Source organism: Argopecten irradians, chromosome 10 (genome assembly GCF_041381155.1).
Source record: "Argopecten irradians isolate NY chromosome 10, Ai_NY, whole genome shotgun sequence".
Lineage (NCBI taxonomy): Eukaryota > Metazoa > Mollusca > Bivalvia > Pectinida > Pectinidae > Argopecten > Argopecten irradians.
In genome coordinates, this window is record NC_091143.1 from 11,530,551 (window position 1) to 11,548,210 (window position 17,660).

At 32.7% G+C, this 17,660-nt stretch overlaps 1 long non-coding RNA gene across 1 annotated transcript; it reads left to right on the forward strand.

Annotated features, from left to right (window-relative positions):
* Positions 1–15,795: 15,795 nt before the first annotated feature.
* Positions 15,796–16,955, forward strand: LOC138332845 (uncharacterized). Its single transcript, XR_011209887.1, has 3 exons — positions 15,796–15,873; positions 16,331–16,538; positions 16,857–16,955. It is a non-coding gene; the product is annotated as an uncharacterized lncRNA (long non-coding RNA).
* The last annotated feature ends 705 nt before the right edge of the window (positions 16,956–17,660 follow it).

The following is a 17,660-nucleotide window of genomic DNA, read 5'->3' on the forward strand; positions in this document are numbered from 1 at the left end:
TTTAAAGGTTATTAAATTATATCTAAAATCATGACACCCATATACAACAAGAAACGAAATTAATGGAACAGCTGGATGTCAAATTCGTTCCACAACGTCGATTTTTTCAACCATCAGCCAAAATTTAGAAATGAAGATATAAATGCATAATATGTTACCGACTGTTTAAAAAACGCAATCAAAGACATAGTACAACAGATCAAATTTGATTCCATATGCGATACATGCGTTTTGTAGTCGCCCATATAAGTCTTACTGACCCTCTTTGACTTTACATGGGGTCAGTAACTGACTATTACGTATTTCCATATGATAGACCTATATATAGCTAACTCCCTTACGGGTAAAGTTTCATTGCGACGTCATTATTTCCCATATCGTATTCTCTGACATATGACATAACGCTCGCAAACACATACATGACGTCACAATCAATACCTACCCGCAAAAGCATGTAACGCAAATGTAGAATTTATCTGATATAATTGTGCATTATTTTGTTGCTGTGGTAACATATTCCATTTAAGGTTTGATGGCATTATACTTAGTTTATGTCCATAAAATGCGTATTTAATTATTATGCAGTAAAAAACGAGGACACTGATATTGTATTGATCAATAAAATTATGAATTTATTAACAAAATTTTATGGATCGCAAATTTATAAATCGACACAGCCTATGCATTGTTTGTTTTTCCATGTCGCTGTTGAGGCCACATGCAGCTGAAATACAAAGGATTAAAAAATATAAGAAAATAATGATAGAATGATTAAAACTAGAGTTGTTGTAATATTTTATTATCTTTATTCATTTTAAACGTATATATGTATAGTTATTTGAACTTATTTCATAGTTTCTGTCGCATATATGAGGCAGATAATTATCATACAGTGAGAATAAGAAACAACGAATTGAGTTATTTTATAAATCAAAACATTTATTTCAACACATTTCATGTGGAATGCAATTTATAAACAATAAAAGAATGAAACTTTGTTTTCATCCATTTTACATCAAGTTTAAAAGTAAGAACCAGTAAACTTTCATTGACATTTTCGAATTGGATGGTTTTAAAGCGTTAAGTAACATCGTAAATTTAATAACATTATCACACGAAATGCTTAAACAATTGTAGATGACGAGAATTTCACTGAATAAGTGGTAAAATGGATTATTTTGTATTGTATAGCGAAAGTTAACAGTGGGATCCAAACAGCATTATTCAAGGGACAATTCACTCAGGCTAATTCTTTTCCATTATAACCAAGAAGCAAATTATGGCATAAATGTATTGTTCTAAATTTCTTATGAAACATTTAACATAATATATTGACAAATTTCACGTCATTGTTTAGTATTTTAATTGATACCGTTGTAATTACAAATCGTTGATCAATACGATTAAGCAGGTACCGTATGTACTCTGTACCCAAACCCGAGCCAAAGTCACGCACGTTAAGCAAATGAACTACATAACCACTGAGGAAGTAATAAAATGATTTTTAGGCAAGACAATTCACCTTATAAGGTTAACCACTACTGTCAGAGCGATTTGAGCACTTCTAGACAAAAGTTGCATTACTCTACAAGCAAGGGACAGAGTTCGGCATACAAGATGTTCAACCACAATGTGTACTGGCGGACAGCGAGCGAGTTTGAAAGTTTCACACGCATTTCACCACCATGGACTTTTCTAGCATATCACAGTAAAACCGACTGATCTAATTTCCATTGGAACTGTTTTTCCCGATATATGTACAAAGTTTAATGTTCTCTTAGATTGAATTGTCCCTTTAATGACAATGCTCATATATGGTACAATCATAAGTGGTAAAGCTCATTTCAGCTGTCAAAGGTAACTACATATCACGTATATGGAGGATTTTCTTTTTTTCTTTTCTTTTCTTTTTTTTATCTGGGGTGGAAGGGGGGGGGTCCAAAATGCTTGAGTACATAATTATTATTACCGTACCTTTTCCTCGAATCTAGAAATATATTCTTTTGTCCTTAATATGTCCTGTCACTTTTTCTTCTCATATCTCTCCACCTTCTACTTCCCCCTCGTGGATACATTTCAGCTCCATATATATCCCTATCCCTGTCGGCCCATCTCATACGGTCCACCAGTCGGGTATTCCTCATTCTAAGGACACCGTCCCTCAAATAGGAATCTCCTGTTAAAGTTATATGTGCTGTAATCTTTATACTGACTGTTCATGATACACATGATACGTTTACATGCATGTGTACAACAATATTGAAGAAAAATAACATTTTCCATTTTGCACCATTCTTTTTTTAGTATTTGCACCATTCCATTCTGTAGTATATGTAATTCACCACCAAACAAAAGTTCTTGGCATTCTGATAATTACAATGCTTAAAATACATATATTTGAAGTTTGTACAGGCAAGCAAGAGCTCAAAATAAATTTCGGAAGTTTTTCCAAATATCATTATACATTACAGTACATTGAAATATGCTCGATCAGACCATGAAGGCAAGTCGTGATCTACAACATCATTTTACGTTTTGTGTTATTAATTTAGTAATGAGATTCCTGCTGATATGTGTTGATCTAAATACATAGAGCATATAAAACAAGCCTGTTTACAGTGTGTAAATGAATTTTCTGGGATATGGGGTCATGACTCTTGTATTAATTGGCAATTTCGTTCGTTTTACATTCCTATTCTTAAAACTGAAATCAGTTTCTTTGAAGCTATGTATGCACCTTTTTATGCATAATGTGAAATATTTCCTAAGAAATGGAAATAAGATGAGACAGGCTAGAGATTGCGAAGATAGCATTATTACGCTGCTGCCACATGGACAAGTAAGAAATTCTGAAAATGCATACCGTATGATTGGCAGAGCACTGCGACCATGAGACAGGAAAGTACAATAAGCTTCAGCATTGTAATTCCGTTTTCTGCAAACATAATTTTGAGTGTATTAAAAATTATCATTTTATGTTACAAAATGCTGCATATCATATACTAATTAATTTGAACAGGTAACAAATGACATGTGTTTGCCTTTAGGGAACAACCAATTAAATGAAAAAATGACCTTCGAAATAGCACAAGATTGAACCAAGGATATAATTTTAACCTGGCTAATAATAAATTTCAAAAGTAGAAATGTTTTCTGACAGGTAATTATTCCTGGATTACCATGATATGAATTTGGAAATTCAGATTTGGATTCAGGTTCAAAATATCAATTTTGATAATGAATAGGTAAAACATTAGAATTTCATGAATTTTTAGTGCAAAGTGCGCCTTATTTCAAGCTACCCTGGTTGGAATTTGAGCTAAAGGACCCAAAAATTTTTTTTCTATCTAGTGTTATATGATAACCTAGACTTTATTTATATAACACAATTGCTAACTAATATTTTTTGTTTAATTAATACATTACAAAACTTTAACAAACGTTAACAATGTGGTCTATGTAAAATTATTTAGTTGGTTGTTCTCTATAACAACTTTTAAATATATGCCCAATATCACTTACCTGTTAATTGTCAGTGTTTTCCTGTGTAAATGGGCTTCAAGACCAATTCATCGATGCTTTTATACAAAATCTGACAAACATGATTTTTATTTCCATGCTATTTCAGTGTGCTACTAGTATTTTAAGAAACTTTATGACGACTTCCTTTGATAATGTATTCATATATTTAAATATTTCTTCAATCGATGAGTGGCACACTAGTTTTGGTAGTGTTAAATTAGCAGGTGCTAGAAAGTTTATACCAGACAATGATGGATATGATTAACGTATGCCCAAAACTGTCAAATTTTATCACTATGTTGAAGCATCAGTGTATCGTTTTCTTAAAAGTAAGATTTCTTGCATAATTTGCATCAATTAGAGATCCATGGTTTTAGTGTGATGGTCTCTGACTCATAATGAAATTCTCTATTGAATGATGAATATGAAGAATTTTATCATTCCTGTGTGTTGTATAAACGTTCCTACATTATAGTATGATTTGATTTAAGGTCAAATTTTTAATTAATGTGTCTTTTATGTTATGGAGATATAACACAGAAATTCGAGTCGTATATGAGAGCATTACACTCAGATTGGCGTGTTACAATGTATTGAGTTTATTCAGGTTATTGCTTGAATTCAATATACTTTTTTTAATCTTTTAATTAAATCTTTTCAAAATTCCAAATTAATTTTATCTTTTGTCCCTATGAAATCATCGTTATATCCGCAAGTCAGAAACAACGTTACAAACGGCGAAGCCATTGTTTCTTATTTGAGTTGAGAAAATAAAATGTTTAAATGACGTGGACCTTGCTATACTTTCAGTATATTTTTTTTTATATTTGTAATGAGTTTTTTCCTAAATCTCCTTTCTTAGTCTGACACTTAAATATATCAAATATGTAAGCAAAATATATTTTAAAAAATCAAAATGCAATAGTATTAATGATAGTAATGAAATTAACAATAAAATTATTTCATTTTGAACAAGTAAGTTGAAAAAAAATAGTAAAAAGGAAGATGGAGAGAGATGAGGGAAGGAGGTGAAAGCCCTTCAATGACAGGGAAATATATTACTATATATATGTTTCATGAATTGTTTTGCAAAAAAATATTAGAATATATTAGTATGAATGTAACAGAGATGTTTTTCCTCTGGTTTATATAGTTATTAAAAATATCATGCATAAACGTTTAAAAACTGAGTATATTTGTAATAAGTTGAGAGTGAAGTTTGTGATTAAAATAAAAATATTCTAGATATGGGAAATAGAGTGAGAGCTCTTCTGCGAAAGGGAAAAACATGTATGTACGTATAATGTAATCTACATGTTTATCTACATAGTTAAAAGAAGAAAAGTAATAAAGCTTTTGCATCAATTTGAAATTGAAATATTAGAATACTGGAACTGAGTAGTCTCCCTTTTACTTGTTTTATTCAAGAGTTGTCTTCCCTAACACATTTCTTGGAAATTAACCATACTCTATTCACAGGTTTACGACGCGAAAAAAAATACAAAAAAAATAAAAATACTGAAAGATTGTTTACTTAGCCCTGTAGCCCATTTCCAGAAAATGGGATAAATAATTTTAAAATGCTCTGAACACCACAAAAATCATCCGATCTGAATATTTATTAGCTTACATTAAAAACAATTCCTTACTATTCACTATGGTAGATGATATGATGGGATTATGGGTGAATTTTATTTCATATCGAAAGTTGAATTACGAAGAATCGTATAAAAATCGTTAGTCGGAAAAATACACGCTACATCCGCAGGTCACGATTCCCTAATAAACACAGACCGAATAAAATCTCGAATAAAAAAAATTACCTGGTGTACCGCATTCAGCGCTCGTCCGTATACCGCTATGCAGACCGTACTCCAAACACCTCGGATGTAACTCTCGTACATTTACATTTGATAATATTGTGAACGTGTTAAACAGAATTTTTTTTACACAGTTACCTTTATTTATGTTCAACAATTTAAAATACAAATAAAATCAACAAGAATACAATTGGAACTCGTCGGATGTAACTGCCGTTATGTTTTACGTCCGAGGAGTTCAGATTGACAAGCATTATATATACACTAAATAAAAATTCCCGGAAGTTTGTCCGGCCTTTAGAATCTGTCATGTAACAGCACAGGAGTCTGCTTCTGGTTTTGAAAAAAAATACAATAACCTACCCCTACTGTATTGTAGAGATGGCTATTTTTTTTTATTTCAAGAAGAATTCTATTGAAGATCTGAAGTAAAAGTCAGTAATCTATTTTCTAGTTTGCAAACTAAATACATGTAAATACATTTTTCCTTTACATATGCATAACGTAGCTACATGTATAATCCTTAGCTACATGTAAAATGACAATTCTATGACATATACTCATGATCTCGTAGATCAAACAGCATCCTCGGTACTCCAGGGGTTCTGATCACTTACGATCTCTACATAGATCGTAAGTGATCGTAACCCTTGAAGTATCGAGGATGATCAAACAGCAGTTGTAGACCTACTACTTTGTACATCATGAAGCGCTGGTCAGCTGATATTGATCATATGTATTCACAGCATTAGTCTTCAAAACTGTTAAAATTTTAATTTTAAAAGACGGAATCCACATTAGCGGTTTTGCTTTTGTTCACAATCAGTAGATGTACATGTACATATAATTGTAGACCTACATGTTTCATCATACGATATTGAAGCTGCATTATTCTATCTTGAGGCTAGTATGAGGTTCACTATACGTTGGTAGAAGACATATATATAGATAACATGAAACCAAAACATAGAGGCTATTAAACATGTATTTGCATATGTATCATTTTCGAAAAAAAAACAACACTGCAGGGCTTCAATAACAATGATAAAACTAATGTTTTACATGCAATTAGTAGGGTTAATTTAACAGATGTCCGTTTTACACGTGGTGTAAAAAAGTACGTAAAACATATGTTAAACATACGTTTAATGCATGTTTTGTTCAAACGTACGTTTTACGCATGGTGGCCAAAACGTACGTAAAGCACATGTTTTTAACATGCGTTTAACGCATTTTTTTCAAACGTATGAAAAACATGAGTTGTACTTTTTGCTGCGAAAAACAGGAAAAAGTGCATACACGTTTTACGTACATTAAAAAAAGATTGAACAGTGTTTTGATTGCGTTAAAGGTGGTATGAACGCAATGGGATATAGACATATTCAATGTAGCGCGTTAGCGCTACATGTAGAATATGTCTGTATCCCATTGCGTTCATACCACCTTTAACGCAATCAAAACACTGTTCAATCTTTATATTTACATAAATAAGTCTACTTTTACGTCAAATTTAAAACGGTGACGGTTGCTAAGTTGGGTAACTGCGGTAGTCAGGATGTCCGAAGATATAGTTCCGATTGTTGAATGTTATAGCTGCAGTCTGATTTGAAATATAACAATGACACCTTTAGATTATTTTCAAATTATGCTTTTTTTTCTTTTTTTTTTTTTTTTTTTTAATTTGATAATGTACCAATATGTCCATTTCGAATAAAAAATGATATAACCGAGGCGGAATGACTACCGGTATATTATCGTTGTCAGGGTAGTGATGCGGTCCGAAGTGGAGCGAGCCGCCATATTTAATTTTTAACCGGAGAAAGTAACTGTGAAATAGCCTGTGGATCAAATGGTATGACTTTTGAGCTGCTGAATGTTTGCAATGTATGTATCGGTCTACGTACGCGATATAGACTAAATTCTTCATAGTCATGACTTTTATTTTATTGTACGGATGATAGACAATTGTTTGCATGGTGTGACTTACGTAACTGTGGAATTCCTCGAACATTCCCGAGGAAAGCCCCCGGTTTTAGACTCGACCAGCAACTATTTTTGTTGTTTATTACCGTTACAATGCTTGAAAAATATTCTGTTTTGATGTCAAATACATTTTAATTGGATCTAAAAACAACTCTTTATTATTATTTTCAATCCGACAACGAGGAAACTTTGTTTACACTTCATACAGTAGGCCAACCGAGTAGGCTAATGACGAGCATGATATTGTCTGTGCCGCCGAAGGATCAGTCTTGAGACAAATAGAAGACCAAAATCGTTTTTAGTTTATTATTAATTCAAAGCAAATCTGTCATCTGTGAAAAGGTAAAATGTAAATTAAGTAATTAAAGTTTATTTAGATTATCATATGACGCAAAATCTTGTCGAAGCGTGTACTAGAAATAGTCCTATCCTACTCTGGGTCTGTATTCATACGTCGTTACGTTTACGCTAATTTGAACGCAACGCCGCTCCCGTTGACTATATAGGGGCATATGTAAATATATGGTTGAGGTGTATTAACAAATAGATCTGAAATAAATAAGAACTTGAGAAATTTAAATATGGGATTTTATGTGAGAGTCCTTCTGTGAAAGGAAAACATTCATATGGTTCTTTTTAAATGTCTGTTAAATATAAATATTTATAAAAAAACAAGTCACTGTAAACACTCCACACAAGTAAATTTGAATTGTACAACAAGGAAGTAACGTGCATGACAGTTTAACCAATAGACAGATCTCATGTCCATATAACACAGCCATGTGTTAACTAATTAATTCGGTGTTAAAGGAGTAAATTAGTCAAAAATTGCATTGGCATTTCTCTTTACAAAGAAAATAACCAGATTCATTGAACGTTAGAGTACGGTAGTTGCTATCATCTGCCCGTAAATACCCACTCTTCATGATCAGTCCGAAAACTAACTAGTACATGTGCCTCGCCTTCCGTCATTACAGTTTGGTTGTGCTACATGTATGTAGTATGACGAACTCAAACCTGCGCCAGTGTAACAAAGAGACGTCTGTTTACTACTATTCATTTGCTCTGATATTGGCGCATTTTACCTTAATGCATTCTTGATACTCCCTGGGTTACCATTACTGACGTTATACCAACCCCTGTACTATCTCATAGTAAACCTGAAGGCAGTTCAGAAGAAAAAAAAGACCAATCACAGCCCTGCAAAAACTTTCTTTGAAGACTACAGAGAGCGACGCCCGACACCAAAGCCACTCAGTCAGCCACAGTGTACTGTTATACGTTTCTTTTAATGTGCACCAAGTGACTAAATTACCTGTTCTGTTCTGTTTCCTCCAGTTTGGCTATGAAATAGTCCAACAGTGGGTATAACAACATTAAAAGTAATCCCTGGAGTATCGAAAAGGCCAATTCATAGTAGCCATTTGTTACATTCATGATCAATAGTTTTATGTAATACTTGTTTTCTGGTTATGTCTGAAAAGTTGCTTCACTGAATCGACAGTTTTAAACACTCACAGATGCAAATATCCACTCCAATAAAATTATTTTCCATACGCGTTTTGTTTTAAATACAATGCTTCTCTGAGTAATAGCACATCCTGACTTCCAGAACTACTCCGTCAGTGAGAGCAATGAATGCAAAGGGGAATAACTCCAATAAATCAGATAAATAGGACGTTACACAAACTAAACCAAAACACTTCAAGTCGTCATGCACAAATTGTGTATTTATAGATGCTATGTCCCTGCCTATAATGCCAACTATGTCTGTATGGTTGTATGGTTGACCTGAACGAGGCATCGATATCAATATACATTATGTTTTGTTGTCACAGTGAGTACCCCGCGTTTACGTTCATCTAGTTATTAGGTAGTAGAGATGTTCGATATCTGTTGCAAATTTGTCTCGGTTTGGTCTATATTTTGTCCATTTCACCTAAACTATTATCATGTCAGACATAACCAGGAAAATGTCTAATTAATGTACGTGTCTTAAGCCAAAGTGTGCTGGGTTTCATCATTAACTTATTTACCCGTAAAGACACATTTGGACTCTTCTCTATTAAAGCCTGGACCAGTCCATTATCACATTGCAGGGGTGAATGAGTTAAAGAGTTTTGTATAACAGAATGTAATTGATCTTTTTGATTATTTGAACGAAGATATAAGGCAAAGTAAGACAGCTGTCCTGATAACGAATAACCGTTCATCTTTGTCTTACTCTGACAATATAGGTTTGCGGTAGAAAGAAATTGGAGTAGTTGCTTTAGTTACATGTACTTTATTCCTAAACATAATGATATTGCATTCTGATAAGTCTCAGTCGGTCTAAAACATTTAATAAATATGTCACAGCAATATAAAATAGTAGAATTGTGTCTCAGAAATTAATTAACTTGCACGATTAAATATTATATTCTGTAAGACAGCAAAGTGCTACAGGTTATCGATTATGGTTTTTATCAACAACCGTACATGGAGGTGTATTTACAAACAGCTAATTTCTGTAAAACGATCTGTTGCGCATTTATCTTTTTTTGTTTCATTTAGATATTTCAATTTCATACATTTTACCATTATTTTCCATTGCATTCCATTCTATTCTAGCCTGCAACGATACAAATTGCTCTCTGCGTGTAAAGTTTTGATTTCGAACTTGATAAATTCATATTGAATAACAGCGCTGTTCAATACACTTTGTCGGGATGTAATTTATCAGTCAATGCGAATGGAAGACATTGCTGCTATATTAACAGCCAATAACAACACGTAATATAACATTCTCCATTGTAATGTATGAAACCCAAAACATTTTAAAAAATCACGTTAAGGTCACATAGTGGGGCTTCAGTGACTCTGAAATTCCATCCAGCATTTCTGCAGGTAAAGCTCGTGTTTTTTTACCAGATACAATTGAATTAGGTTAATATGAACACGAAGGGGCCGAATAATCCGAGTGTCGAATTAAGCGAGTTCTCAAATCTACTGACGATCTCTTTACTTGGTATATGGATATACAAGTTCCGTGTCGTAAAACGATGTGAGCAAAAAATATGTCAAAATCGTTAATGGTTATTGCAAAAGTGTAACAATGAAACCGAAACATAACTTAGGAAGTGATACAGAAAGTAATTCTGCGCATGTCAAGTCAAACAAAGGCAGCTAGTGAACGGCGTAAAGTTTATTTTGCCGAGTAGAACGTTCAGAGCACTCACATTGTCCACATCTAAATAAATGTAATTCCTCTATAAAACATTTATCGTGTATGTACGACAGCGGCCGCCAAAAAACAATTCCTACAAAAAGATCGTTTTGTGGGAGTTGTTTATTGCCGGCCGTTGTCGGCTATCGTATATATGGCATCATGTTGTCATTTTTAACACAGTGCCAGGTGGCTAGCTATAAAGCTTAAAAATAAGTTTCACTCGAGTGACCACACTATGCAGGTGACAGACGACCGATCTAGAGAGAGCACCTGTTTTGTATGTCGCCAGTTGTACATGTATTGTTAAGAAGTCATGAAAGACAATCTATTTGATTTTAGGAATTTATTTTAAAACAATTGTGTAATCGAATCTTCAAATGAATGAAAATATGTACATCAATGAAACTCGATGTTCCGATTTCTGTCTTTGGCCACATAGTTCTGGAAAGGGAAAAAGACAATACTATCATAAACAGTCATAAACCACTGAAACAAAGTTTCATTTATCAATTTATCATGAATTGTATTTTTTTTTCAGAGATTTGTGAAAGATGAATAAAGACCGTTGTATTAAACAGGAAATATCTAAACGCCGGTTTATTTTATGAAGATTATTTCTTAAACATCATTTATTTGTTAATCATACGAATGTACAATTAAGCCATCGAGATTGTAGTAATAAGTATTGCACTTATCTATAAAAAGGGTATACATCAACTATTTTTTCAATGTATGCTCTATTTTTTCAGTGTATGCTTTTCAGTAAAATGCTTACCAGTTCCGTGAGAGGTAGTTCCAACATCAGTATTCCCTATCATATCTGTCGAGCCTTCCGCTTCTCCAGCCTCGTCCACCACGTCGTCTCAAGCTGTCTCTACGGTCCCAGGAGTCCCTGTCCCAGGGATCAGACCCCCAGCGACCAAATCCACTATCCCAAACGTCATCACGGAGACCCCTCAATGAGAAGGAATCACCCCTTCCTCTATAAGAATCTGTAATAAAATCGATTTGATTCGATTTTCATAGATAATTATAACGAGTTATTTTCGCCGGTCAACATTTTCGTAATTTCAATTAAAATGAGAAAATTAAATATTCGAAATTGATTTTACATTTTCGCAATTGAAGAATATGAGGATTTGAAAAATTCATAATACCCAATTTTCGCGATATTTTTTTCGCAAAAATAACTGGCAATATAGTATTATAGATTACACTGGAATATTAAACAACTGAGGTAAAACCTATTTCTCGATGACCCTTTCTAATCCGTCAATGCTTTAACATTCTCATATGATATATATTATGAATTGAAAAAAAAAAAAAAACATTAATGATGCACATGTTTTTGCTCATCCCATCATAATTTTGATCTGTAAATTATTCCATTAAAATCATTTAGCTTAGTTAAGATACAAAAAACTAATTAATTGATGACAAATAACGCACAAATTATTTTTACCATGTAATGAGCAATTGAACAAAACGGAATTTAGGAAACCATTGATTTATGTGTTATAGTTTTAGTATTGCAAACTAGATATAAACTTTGTATATACCTACCATAATATGATTGGCATACGACACAAGCCACAAGGCAGGAGAGTACGATCAGCTTCAACATATTTGAGTTTTGTATTTCTGTGAAAGGAAATAGTGAAATTTATTAATTACAATCGGACAAATTATGTTGGTTTTTACTCGAAATGAAAATTTTAAAATTGGTTCATAGCCTGTCATAAATATATAACTTTTACTGTTTACTGTTTAGATAATCAGGTATTGATGCTATAATTAAGTGGTGTCAATACTGCTTTATAAAACAAATGTTATAATAAGGATAAAATATCGCTAACATAGCATGCATAATTAATTATCAGTACATGGAAAAAAAATCAATTGGTCACTACAAGTATGAAAATAAACATTGTTTGAAAATGAAAAACTTCATGTTTATCAATGATCACTATAGCAACCATAACAAAAGTAAGATTTATGATATATATATCGTGTACATAAACTTACCTGTATCCGTCACAGTAGGTACTACTTGTTCAGGCTTTGTCTGGTCGACTTATGAGGATCACAATTTCTCGACACTTTTTATACACTATTCGACGAGGAAATAGTATGCAATTGCGTTCCCTCATTTGTATGCGTTTGCATATTAGTGTGACGACAAGGCCAGGGACAATGGATTCTATTTTTAGAAACGTGGGATTCCCGTAGTCCTCCCATGACGTAGATGTTAATGATGGAGCGACTCTCAGTGAGTAATCTTAAAATATATAAGCCGCCACATAGGTGATTTCAAATAGCAAAATTTACATACTTCCGCTCAGATAATAATTGATAGCGATTTCTTCATTTGTTTCTAACGCTGTTATTAGTCATTGTTTCTTTAGTTCAAGATCAATCATGACAAAACAGGTAGATTTAACGGTGGTGTTCCCTATGAAATGTGACCTAGATTGATAGATGTTTCATTTGCCAAATACACTGAAAAAATTTTAAATTAGTTATAATGTATTCTTATTTCCTGTTTCCTTCCATAACGAGTCTATAGTTAAGGACAATTTTTTTACACAAATGTAAATGCAATTGCGCAAAAATCTGACAAATGTAAACTGCAAACACAATATGCAATGTACATGTGTATGACTTTTATTTCAAAATATATTTTTTCCGAAAATATGCGAATAACCGGATTATTCATTTACGTTGAGATGGAATTTTCAGTTTGATAATAAGAATGCATACACATTTGTTTAACTGTCATTAATTATTTGTTTTCTTTGTTTGAATACTTATCCTATTTTCTTATCGTCCATTTTTTCATACCCTTGCCGAGAATGGTGCGAAAACTCGACATTATCTAGACGTCACAATAGAGGCATTGGCGTTGTTTAATGATTTATAAATAATTCACTTTTTTTACAATCTCATATGGTTATGAAAAAAAATGTTTATACAATTTTTTGATTTGAGAATTCACATAGTTTGCAAAATATTATTTGTTTCCATACCCCCTGTGAAATTAAGATATAATGACATCAATATTTAATGATTCAAATGATGTGAACATAACCTTACATTGTAATCCATTCATCTTCTATGTGATTTCATTATATGAACCGCGACATCATATCAGGAGATGCATGGGATGTGTTCTTATGACATTTATACAGAATCTTGTATGAATGGTTATTTGAAATAAAATTTAATGAAACGATGCTTTGCATGTGTATTCATTGAAAATAAAACTAGTTTCGAAATAATAAATGCAAGTCATTATCGTCTTCATACATCCTCAACATATTCATCTGGGTTTTTTGTGGGTTTTTTTTCTTGTAATTGAACTTTTGGAATTTTATGAAGCGATTCATTAATTAAATACAACATGTTTCTCATATAGTAAATACTAACCATTATTATCACAAACATATCTCTCTCAATTCACCTGTTGTCTATATTGTAATTTAACTTAAGTAAATATATATAATAATAATTTAATGGTAGATGATTAGGATGACATAATATGAATTTTTATTGATTCATCTGCCTACTCACATAATGATAACTAGAAAGAAACAATTCGATTAAGGCAGTGAAGTACATATTAATGCTTGGTTTTGTTACTTAAAAATGTTTCGCTACGTTTTTACCTATCCAAGGTGGCCACAAAGTGAACAAAGACAGTGTACATTTCGATTACATTTATTTCTCTGTGGTAAAGTTCTTTGTTTCATTTATATTCTCTTTTCAAACGAAAAGAAAAATTATGTTCATTAATAATAAAAGATCAATGAGAAAATGAAATACGAGTTGGCAATAAATAAGTTTCATCTGAATTTTACCATATTAGCCCTCAACTTATGATATCAATCCGTTTTCTTTTTTTCTGTCGTATTTTTATTAAGTGTTTATTGTACTATCTTATGCTACACGATTGCAACGTCCTTTAATTACTCATCATAGGACATGGAAAATAAAACATACGCTGTGGTTTGTGGTATTTTTATCACATTGATCAACCGACTTTGAATCTGAAGGGCTAGTTTTTATTTCTTGGTTTTCACTAACTTCAATAAACACTGGTACCGTCAATTAACGTTTGACAAGTCACTTGTACTTATAAATTGTTCAACAAATGAAGATAAACTAGGGTAATTAATCACAATTATTCATTACACCTAGCGGCTTTATGCAAAGGAGGTTTATGTATGTGTTATGCTTATCTGTAAAATGTCACCGGTATTCACTTTGCTTCGACCAATCATCGGCATATACGTCATAAAAAGGCAATGGAAAGTAGGTTACTATGAATAGAACGCATTGGTAGATTTCGTAAATGCGTTTGAAAAAGAATGTGGAACTCTATTCATAAAATATTTCCTTGTATAATGGTGTATAAAACTGGTGATACTTTGTTCATTTTTACAAGCAACTCTGACATAGACTGAACAAGTGTTCCCTACTGTGTCTAGATACAGGTAAATCTTCAGTTTATAGGGGGTTGAATGTATTACAGCTCGTATATGAGTTAATACAACTGATTGAATATTTGAGTTTCTTTAAATATTTTTACTTTGTGGATTGAAATGTTACCATTGATTGCTCACTTCTTTATCGTACACAAAACGCCAAAGTAAATTGTTGGTTCTTACAAAAAGCTGCCGCGATTGTTGCAGTAATATATTCGTTCCGTTGCATGGTGTATCATAAACAAAACGTACCGTATATGAACCAATACGCGGCCGGGACCCGTTTTTTTAAATAGGGAGGGAGGACTAGATCTTTATATATATAGTACACGTAGCCTTTGATGAAATTATCGCACATTAAGGAAGACTTAATTGATCAATAAATTTGCACTTTTGCATATGTTTATTTTGCATTTTATTTAAATTAGGTGAAATAACTGGGGTCTCACAAAGGGGGAGGGGCGCTTATAGTGGTAGAGGCGCATATTGGTTCGAATACGGTTAATTGCACTAAGCAGAAACTTATGTCCTGAATATATTACTAAATTAATCATTCTTATGAATATATGTGCTTGTTCAAATTAATCTTGATTGTTTAAGATGATCTCTTTAAAATTCAGTTTAGGACCTTTATGACAATACTACGCTGTTCTGTTCTGTTCTGAGCCAATCAGAAGCGACGTTACAAACGTCGGCGCCATTTTGTCTTTTATGTGCTGATAAAGTGAAATGTTAAGTAAAAGCGAATGTTCGTTATTATAACGGTTATCTTTCTTTGACAGACTACTGAATATCAAAATGCTGAAGTTGTTCGTGCTGTCCTGCCTCGTGGCCTGTGTGCTGTGTCGATCATACAGTGAGTATTTATTTTATTTTTGTATGTCATACATGTATATGTAAACATAGATCTGAACAATACATTACCGTCATAATTCCTTTTCATATTCATAGGTAAAACGCAAAGAAAGATATATGTTTTGATCATGGCCTCTTGTTATATTTTATCATCAATAGAAATTTGAAAAAAATGTGGTATAATATATATATAAATGTATTATCGAAGCCGAATTGGAAGGTGAAAGCAATACAAAATATTATCAAAAAAGCAAAACAAAGAAACTAACAAAAAATACACAAAAAACAACAAATAAAAAAGAAACAAACAAACAAACGAAGATTGTTTTTCATACTTTTGCAAACTGGCAAATATATTACTAAGAAAAGATGTTATGTCAACACATTCATCGCCACATTAAGATTTCATTTTTTTTCATTAAGAAATTTTGTTTATTTGAAATAATATTAAATTGTAGGACCTTATGGACGCAGTCGAGACTCCTTCGTGTTGGGCGATTTCCTTGGTAACAGTTGGGGCAGAGGTTTGGATCGTTGGGAATCCGATCTCTGGGACAGAGATTCCTGGGATCGTAGAGATAACTGGGGGCGACGTGGAGGACGAAGTTGGAGGAGCAGAAGACTAGGCAGGAGATATTAATGTGGGAACCGTATTTTATAGAACAAGTAAGTTTTAAATGTGTTTGTATAATCAAATAATTGTGTAACCTTGTGATTCAAATCTTATAGATAACAAGAAGGAGTTTAAATATGACTGTTACGTTTTGTGTGATGGCTAATATCCACAGTGGTGATGGAACGTACTGTAGCTCTTTGTAATCTTCCCGCTGAAATGGGTTAGTGAATGACATTAGTCCCGCACGAACGTTAATACCTTTTTTCTGTAAACGATAAAGTAACATATATGAACAATAGTCTTTTACAATTGGTTAGTATTTGAAAATTGTTTTATTTTTAATTTCATTATTTTGATTTCTTTATCAGATTCAAGTGTCCAACGACCCAAAGACGAAAATCCAGTTGTCAACACTCCATTACACATTCATTTGTAAATTTCATCGCATACGATTTCGTTAATAAAACCTTATATTTGTAATTGTGTTGTATTCTGTGTATTTGTGATGATGTCATTTTAACGTAAATCAAATGCACGACAAAATGTTACATTTGTGAAACAAAGTACAAATTAAAAAGACGGCATCATCTATATGAAATACCTGTCACAAATCACTTAGATAATACCAAACATCCTGTAAATCATGCATGTTATCAATACCTACATGTAAGCAGATCGATTACAATTATTGTATTTCACGTACTTTGTAGGCAATAATAATTCACGAAGCATAGATATATATAACTCTTACTCACGGAATGGATTTGTCGTGCAAAATCGTTAGTTAGAGTTGAATACTCGAAACTAAGTCACGCAAAAATAGGATCGTTTCCAGTATATTCTGTATTTGCATATTACAGAGTTATCTGCTCATGCATGTGGGTATTTATTGTGACGTCATGTGTTTGTGAGAGTAACGTCATATCTGTTCGCTCATAAAACAATGACGTCACAATGGATACTTACCCTCATGTAAGGCAAATTTGTTATTTGCAAAGACGGAATACACATCATTTGTCCATTTCCAGTCTTTGTGGGATTAGTTAGGTTAACATCATATTAACAGCAAAGGTTATCTAAGGACGTTTGATGTTCATGGAGGAAAGCCGAAATACCCGGAGAAAAACTACCGACTAAAGGTGGAGGTCGAAAAAATTTGGCTCTGACCCCGA